We start from the raw sequence: 9,383 nt of genomic DNA on the forward strand, positions 1-9,383 counted from the left end.
CAAATATCTTGATCTAATTGAATGTTAAAGGCATGTTTATGATGTTAGTGAGACACATGTGAGGTTAATTACAGGCAACAGTCTGTTACATAAGTTCAGCCTCCCTTCATGGAGTTTGACATAATATAATAATAAATAGAAATCATTTCTCCCTGCAGATACAATCATAATGTGTGGCACCATGCGTGAGAACACCCAGTTCTACATTGTACTGCAGGGTTGCTGTGTGTAAGGGCTGATTTGGACTGTTCTCAACTGAGCATCATCTGATGTTGTCCCCTGCAGTGCAGAATGATTGTGAATTATACTTCCTGCAGATTAGACTGTGTGTGCTATAAAACTGTGAGCTGCAACAGAATCAGCTCAAGTCTCACCAAGACTAATCTTTCTACATCTATTGTTAGGTAAAATCTGTCATTAAAGGACCTACATATCCTAATGAATATTAAAAATCCTATGCTTTTATGCTTATTATTACAGAATTAGACAAAAAAAGTTTATGTTTTGTGCAAATCAGTTGCAATACTCTTTCCTTAGTCATCATTTTACATGTACTGTTTCACCTCATGTGACTGAGCTATAAATTGCTGACATCTTAAGGGACTGACCATGATTCTAGCGATAGTGATGGTTCACTTAAAGTCAGTGACAAAGCAATGGCTGTTGTCAGCAAAATCTAGTGTAAAGACAAAAACGTGTAGTGTTGTGATCCATTATTTTTGCCATGTCCGAATGTCCTCCTTAACTTGCATGTTATACAAAACCAATTAAGCCAGTCACAAATATATAGGGATAAGGTATTTCCTCATTTAAGTCATTGCAATTTCACATCCAACCAACAGACCAGAGGTGCTTGAGATCTGTGTTAGTATTGACAGGTTTATCTACTTTTCCTCTAAAGCCTAAAGGTGTGGCAATTCTTGTTTGGAAAAATATTCCTTTAGATTCAAATCTATTGTCCACCTGGTAGATACGTTCTTGTCACTGGTTTTATTTATGTGTATATGTATTTATTTATGTATTTCCCCACTTAATTTTGACAAGCCAGATTTTTTACTGTAAATCTTTAAATCTTGTGGCTGGCTATTAAGACTTCATATTTCTTCTTTTAATGCATTTATCATTAATATGCATACTTTTGGTGATTAGTACACTCTGTACCTGTGCGTGAGGACTTTTCCATTCAGTGAGCCATTATTGTGTAATCAGCTTCTTCAGTAGGTCTCCACAGAAATTATCATGTCAAGATCAGCTGCATGTGGGAACCAGTTTCTGAGCCAGATAGCATGGAAGGAGCACAAAGAGAGAAAATTCTCCCTTCTTTGTCAGTGTGTATACAAAGATTTTGTAACTAGTGCTCTGGCTCACTTGAGCTGATGTGGCAACCACATACGTTCATCTGAGCCTTGGCCAAGCTATATTCTGCATTATACAAATAAATTGTTAAACTTGATGAATAATATTTTGTCTTGACTTTTCTTCTTGCAGCCAACCTGAACACTGCTTATCTTTTTCATGGTCCTGCCCCAAGTCCGGGATGTTCTGGTGTTGTATATTTGGTTTCATCATATGGGTAAAACTCAAAAAAATTTGAATATTGCGTAAAATTTATTTTATTTCAGTAAATCATCTTCAAAAAAGTAAACTAACAGATTATATAGACTCATTACGGGCAAAATGATATATTTTAAGCATTTCTTTGTATAATTTTGATGATTATGGCTTTCAGCTTTTGAAAACCCAAAAATCAAAATTACATGAAATCAATTTAAAAATAAATAAATAAATAAATAAATAAAATAAATAAAATAAATAAAAAGGGGATTTTGAACACAAAAATGTTGACCATCTAAAGAGCATAGTCATGCATGTGAACTCAGTACTTTGTTTGAGCCATTTTTGCATGAATTACTTCCTCAATGCAACGCAGCATGGATGTTATCACCATGTGGCACTGCTGGAGTGTAATGAAAGACCTCAGTCCACTTCTTGTGAAGGTCCCTCGTATTTTTGAATGGCCTTTTCCTGACTATCCTCTCCAGGCTGCAGTCATCCCTGCTGGTTGTTCCACCTTTTTCTTCCACACTTTTCCCTTCCACTGAACTGTTTATTGATGTGTTTTGATGCAGCACTTTGAGAGCATCCAACTTCTTTTGCAATTACCTTTTGAGGCTTTCCCTCCTTGTGGAGGGTGTCAATTATGGTTTTCTTTACAACTGTCAGGTCAGCAACCTTCCCCGTGATTGTGAAATAGACTGAGAGACCATTTAAATGCTCAGGAGTCCTTTGCAGGTGTTTTGAATGTGGCACTCAGAGGCTACAACATTGAACCTTTTCACACTATTCTAATTTTCTGAGATTTAGATTTTTGGGTTTTCGTAAGCTGTAAGCCATAATTATCAAAATTATAACAAATAAATGCTTGAAATATCTCACTTTTCATGTAATGAGTCTATGAAATGTACTAGTTTACATTTTTAAGATGAATTTCTAAAATAAATTAAGCTTTGCGCAATATTTCATTTTTTTTTTTTTTTTGTTTGTTTTTTTGTTTCACCTGCATAGGCACTTATCTCCAGATATCCACCTTGTTATTCTTGGTTCTTCTCCACACCCTCTGGCTTTTCCTTTAGCTCTACAATGGGCTCTTGTATTTGGGGTGGTGGTTGCTACAAAGCTTATCTTGAGAGAGTAGAAGTCAGCGTCCCCAACTTGTTTCAAATGGTGGCTAACAAATGTGCTCTCCTATTTACACCTAGAGGAAATTCAGTACTCTCTTTCTGATCTGATTCACCAAGTAAACTCAAGTTTGGAACTCCTAGTGTTTCATCACATTGTGATGACCCAGAAAGTATTACTTGTTTCTCACATTTTATTCTCTGTCTTTTCATTTTTTCAAATGTGTCCATTACCCCTATATATTTGTGACTGGCTTAATTGGGTTTGGGTTACATGCAGGTTAAGGAGGACATTAGGACATGGCAAAAATAATGGACCACAACACTACACATTTTTGTCTTTACACTTGATTTTCTGACAACAGCCTTTGCTTTGTCACTGACTTTAAGTGAACCATCACTATCGCTAGAATCATCGTCAGTCCCTTAAGACGACAGAAATTTATAGCTCAGTCACATGAGGTGAAACAGTGCATGTAAAATGATGACTAAGGAAAGCGTATTGCAACTGATTTGCACAAAACATAAGTGCCCTCACTTTGTTTTTTTATTTGAAATATATTTTGGAAACTGTAGTATTGTTATTGTTTCATGATGCTCTCAGGGTCTTGCTTTTTTATGTTATTTTCATTAATATACTTTTTTTTATTATTGTGGCTGTGTTTATTATTATTTTTTTCCATCTGTCATATTTTGTTATTTTGTTATTGTGTTATTAATGTGTTCTTATTTGAAAAGTTCTTCAAATAAAACTTAAAAACAAAAAAACTTGAATAGTGGGCTTGTTTGGTTTTTTCTTTTGTGTTTTTTACAGATAGGGCCATGTAGCAGGTCACCTATTAAAATGCTTAAAACTTCTTCCAGAAACTGAAAACAATGGCCGCTGGTCCTACAATTCCTGAATGAATTCTTACTCTTGCGTCTGTGTTGGCAGCCTTGTCCTCTGGGATCTCTGGAAAGCAGTTCTCTCTATTTAAATTAAACGCAGTAATCAATTGCAGGAAAATGACAAATGCCTTTTACCTAAATGGCAGTTTCGAATAATGTAGTAGCAGCTTTTCTGTCATAGAATTTGCATGAAAGTTTCATCTTTCCTGTTAAGATAAAATGGGGCTTACACTCAATCAAATATGACAAATCTGTTTTATCTTTAAAAAAAAATAACAAAGAAGTATACATAAATTATATATATATGTGTATATATAAATTTTATTGAATACTGTTTAATGTTTTCATGTAAACAATAGTGTTAGTTCATTTTTTGTTTATAGTCAGACTGTTGCAGTGATATCACAAAGTCAAATTAGAAACCAGCATGGAAGTGCTTTTAAATCCAATACTACCAAGGAACAGGCTAGTGCAGCCCTCCATTCAAAAAGTTTAAATTTTTTTTATGAAATACTAGAAAGACATATGCAATATAATAAGTGTGCTGGAGGTCCTTTTGAAAATTCTTCCATGATTGAATTACTCCTTAAAGCGGGCGTCAACTCGCAGTGAGTGGCTGTTTGTGCCAGCCCAGCCTTCTCAAGTATTGGGCTAGGCCTTCCCCGGGGCAGTGGGTGGCACTTAGGCTCGCAGGGTTCTAGGTTCTGTCCCCGACTTGGGGGGGAGGGGGGGACCGGTGCTTGGCGTGGCTGGATTACTGGGTGGGTGCGTAGGTGTCCCTGCGGTGGGCTGCCTTGGTTCTGTGCGTTGTGGTGACTGCTGGTGGTGCTTGGGACCCTCTTTGTCTGCTTCTGATCCTTGGAGAGGCAAAGTTGCATTTGCATGATTACTTAACACATCCCTAATATTTTGTACACACACATACACACACACACACATGCACACACACACACACACGTATTCACACATGCTTGCTGCTGTTGTGTTCGTTGTGGTTTTCACCGTTTTTCTTCTCACAAGTACTCCTGATGATTGTCTGTTGTGTTTTCTTAGAAGTCTTGGGATGTTTACTGTTTCTTTACAGGTGTACAGCTGGTTGTCTGGTTTTTATGTTTCTATTTGCCTCTGCCAAGGCAGAGGTCATGTATTTGGCAGCATTGTTTTGTCTGTCTGTCTGTCTGTCTGTTAACAACATAACTCAAAAAATTACAGACAGATTTTGATGAAATTTGCAGGAAATCTCACAAATGAAATAAGGAACAAGTCATTGGATTTGAGGCGTGATCTGGATTGTTGCTTGGATCCAGGAATTGTTTTAAGGATTCTTTACCTTGGGGAGATAGGGATAATTTTCCCATTAGAGCTTCTAACTAAAAAATCATAATAAAAATAAAGTATTTAGCCGATGCTGTGCATAGTAGAGGAGCAGCTCCTGTTTCCAGACTGCTTTGCCTGGCTACTGTATAGGTTGTCAATTTAAACAACAAGTCAGTACTGGATTTTATGAGAGGTATTTTCTATTAAAAGAGATTTGGTGCGTAAGTCTTTTTGGGTGACAATTCAATGACAGCTGAATATTATTTATCAGGACAGCACTATCGGGGGATGTGGTCTGCAGAAGCGCTGACATGCTGAACTGTTGCCGTGCAAACCTTGTTGCCATCTGAGCCCAGCCATGATACATGGGCAGATTGGGACACATGGGGAAAAGGCCTAAAAGGTTGGATAGAGTTTCACTAACCCCTATAACTCCAGGAGAAACAAGAGGACTCTTTGTCTTTTAGGAGTACATCACTGTTTTTAGGCGAGTTTCAAACGAGTTTTGATCAATCAAGGCTTAATTATTTAAGCCTTAATTTAGAGTAAAAACATTGTAATCTGTTCCTTTATGGTATTCATAGCAAATTAGCCAAATGGCACCAAGAAAATCCAAAAGTCATTGATTGATATGTGTAATTTGCAGATCAGTAGAAGAAAATAATTTCATGAAATAAACACAAGCAGAATGAGATTAAAATTTCCAGTAAGTTTTTCTATCAATTTGTGGTTTGTGCTAGTTTGAGCACTCAGACTACATAGTTTATGCTCTCCTATACAATCACATTTTAAGGGTTATTGAGTGTTTTTAAGGTCCATTTTACATTTTCATGATTCCTCAAATATTGAGGGAGAGCTTGGAGTTGCTATAAACATAGCTGTGAATATGTGGTAGGAAAGGGGGTCGATTGTCTCCTTTTTTTCCGCTGGTGCTCCTGATGATTGTCTGCTGTGGTTTTTTTAGAGGCCTTAGGATGTTTACTGTTTGACTGTTTCTTTACAGTTGTAGCAGCTGGTTGTCTGTTTTTTCTGTTTGAGCTTTATTGTACAGTTTTCTTTTCTTTTCTGTTCACCCTGTCTCTTCTGTTGTTCCTCCAGTCCAATAAAATGAATAAATAAATAATTAAGAAAAATAATACTTAAGATTCAAGGGGAGCCTCATATCTAAAATGCTCATCTTGGCAAAGCAGTCACACCATATTTCTGCTGTCATGATGCTGGACAAGACAGGTTTAAGAATTCTGAGTAAGTACTACTAATGCTTTAAATTGTAAACTGCAAACCAAACTAACAACTTTCTGACTAAAGGACTGTCACTACACTTCCTGAGCAAAAGCTGCTCCACACTTTTTTCTTTTTTTCTTTTTTTTTTTTTTACTGTGAGGTTGTGGTGACAATCACAACTGAATCTTTCTTCATCACCGTGGTGATTAGCCTGCAAACTCACATACTGAGATACTGAACTAATAAAGAGTCTACTATGCTAACAAGGTCAAGTAAAGGATTCTAGTCTCAATCGTAGGTAATGGCTCTGGACACATAATACAGTGGTACCGAGTAACTTTTGAAGGTTTTTAATTTAGTAGGAACCCCATGCCATGATACTCTTAAAAGCATTGGTTTTCAATAATGAGTGGACATGTTAAGTTATTCATCAGTGGTGCTATACCAGTGCACGTCCTCAAGAGCCCAAACAATGCATCTACTGCTTGATTTGCCCTGACTGGTGCCAAGAGCACCCATTTAATTCAAGTCAATCAACACAGTGGCATTTTGAGGCTGCAGAACTTTTATGTGTCACTGCTGTGCTTGAATAAATATTTATAAAGCTGATGATGACGCTCTCTTGTTTCATTCTCATATTTATTCGGGGGTAAATAAAGAAACAGAGTAAATGTAAGTGTTGATTCCTTTTAAAAATTTAAGCATTGACACTTGATGTTGCTTTGTATTTTCCTAAACCTCTTACACTAGTTTGTGCCTACAATCAACTTGCCTAAAACCTTGAAAAAAAACACCTCATTGAGCCTTTTCTTTACACTGGAACTCTTCTTCCCTGTTATGAACATGGACGCTACAGTTTTTTTTTAGCAAATTACACACAACCTGTTGTGCAGTGTAAATACTTAATACTAGAGCATGTAATGTGTATGTGCACCCACAGCTAACAATAGCCCCCAACAAACAAACTTGCTTGCTGTAACAGTTTTTAGAAGTTATTGTGCCTTCCATAACAATACATTACTGATCAAATCTGGGACAATTAGAAAAATACAGACATTTGTGGATGATATTGTTCACAACTGCCACGGTTGTAAATGTTAAGTTTAAATGTACTTTGCTCTTCCAACAGCAGTTCAGTGACTGGACTGCTAATGGACTGTGACAAACAGGAAGTGGAAAGCAGGATAAAACAAGCCACTGGAGACATCATATTGTACTCCAGAGAGCCATTAAGAGAAGTTTCCATGTATTTATCCAAAAAAAAGAGTGCATTGGCTTTATGCTAATTGTCAACAGAAAACTGTTAGCTGGGGAGCTGTGCCCTAGCAGCAGACTCCTTTCTCGTCATCCCCCGTAAGGAGATACCTATCGTCAGGAGAGCCCTGATGCACTGACAGGTCGTCCTCGCACACTTAAGTTAACATGCTGATGTAAGAGCTTGGTCGCCTGAACAGTATTAGCAACTGAACATGTTCAGTGCAGCTGCCATGTCACGCAATAAGAAGATCAGCTTGTGATGGACGAGACAAGTAGGACAGATGTGAAGAGTGACAGCTATATCTGAAGATGGCTACAGTTATGAGAAGTGAAAGTGATGGACTTTGTCGGAGAGGCACTGGCCTAGCTGAATCGGTGAGCTTTAGGTGCATCTAAGTGACATGGGCAAACTGTTTTGTGGGGTGTAACAGAGACCAATACAGTGCCCTAAGTAAGCCCCAGGGAAGGATAAGGTTAAGCTGCAAAACAAAACACTAAAGCAGGCCATGTAATAGGCCTCTCAGTTTGCGACTGCCTTTGTCAGGCACACTGGAAGAGTTCTAATTTATTTAATAGCTTGCCGCTTCAATGCCAAGCATTTGGTGGTAAAAAAAAAACAGAAGGTGGCAACGATGAAAGCATAGCAGGGGAGAAACGGGACAAATACAATCTTCACAATCACTGGCGAGATGTGATTTCCAAACTGAGGATCTGTGTCAGCCATCTGGTGATGGATAGGAGCAGAGAACTATGTCAGCGTGCTATTTTCAATAATGCAAGCATGCATGCTGTCACTAGATATTTGACAGTTTAAGAGGAAATTCCTATAAAATACCAACTGGGATTTCATTACAAATCGTATATGTACATCTTTGACTGCTACTAACCTCTGAGCAAGAGTTGACAAGATCTCCTTAACTCCACTTTATGTTCTTTATTATTGGAAATTATTCGAGCTCCCTGCAAATTGATTGCATTTGCCTTGAATGGTATTTGCAGGGATTTAGCTAGCATACCATTTTCTTATGTTGCTCTTAGAGTCAGTTAATCAAAGTTGCCAGGAAAGATCAATCAAATATGAAGCATGCCGGCCCTTTCAGAATGTGCACTGGCCTTCAGTGGAATGAAATTAGTTTTTTTCTGTTCAACAAAACCTAAGCTATTGACTGCCTCCCACTTCCCTGTTTATGCACCCTTTTTCACCCTGAAAAGGCACAAATACTTTAGAGGGTTTCAGCATCATTTAATTAAAGCTTTCATTCTACTGGTATGGGCTTATGTCATATATCATGCTGCAATTAAAACAATGATTACTTTATTGAATGAATTATTTATTCAAATTTGAACCATTTAAAATACTGTCAATATAAGTTCTGAAATGTGAAAAATAATGCATGGGTACCAGTAGCACAATTAAACTGCCAGATGCCCCATAGTGTGTCTGGAAGATTCATGTACCTCTATCTCTACCACTCCACTCCCTCCCATCCTCTACTATTAAGAAATGCAAATGTTATGTCAGCCACTACACACAGAGATAAATCTGTTATCCCATGCATTACTACAAGAGCTTAACCACAGCATTGCTCTCTCAGCAGCACCAGTCACAATGTCAGTTTACTTTCAAGCTTTTGCCACTGATACTGTATTTCACAGCTTTTTTCTTTCCATAATCATGAAGTTAATTAAAATATCAGCAGAAGATGGAGGAACTGGATTATAGTCCTCCTGGTAGCAGGATTAGAACAATATGATGGAACAGACTGGAAATGAAATACTGATTTCAGAACTGTATAATGAGGTATTGTAAAAGTAATTCACTAGTGAATGGGACTGTGTAATGACCAGGATATCAAATAAGATGGAGCAAGTTCATGTTATTCCCCACCCTCTAGATCGTCCCTTATCGAAGAGCTTCGAAGTACTGAACAATTTTCATACTGTGAAAGTAATTCTGCTTTATTAAAACTTTAATCTTATTCTGTATGTAGTAGTCAGTCATTTTAACTCAAAGTTCCT

This window comes from Melanotaenia boesemani, chromosome 9, assembly GCF_017639745.1.
Source record: "Melanotaenia boesemani isolate fMelBoe1 chromosome 9, fMelBoe1.pri, whole genome shotgun sequence".
In the NCBI taxonomy this organism is placed as follows: Eukaryota; Metazoa; Chordata; class Actinopteri; order Atheriniformes; family Melanotaeniidae; genus Melanotaenia; species Melanotaenia boesemani.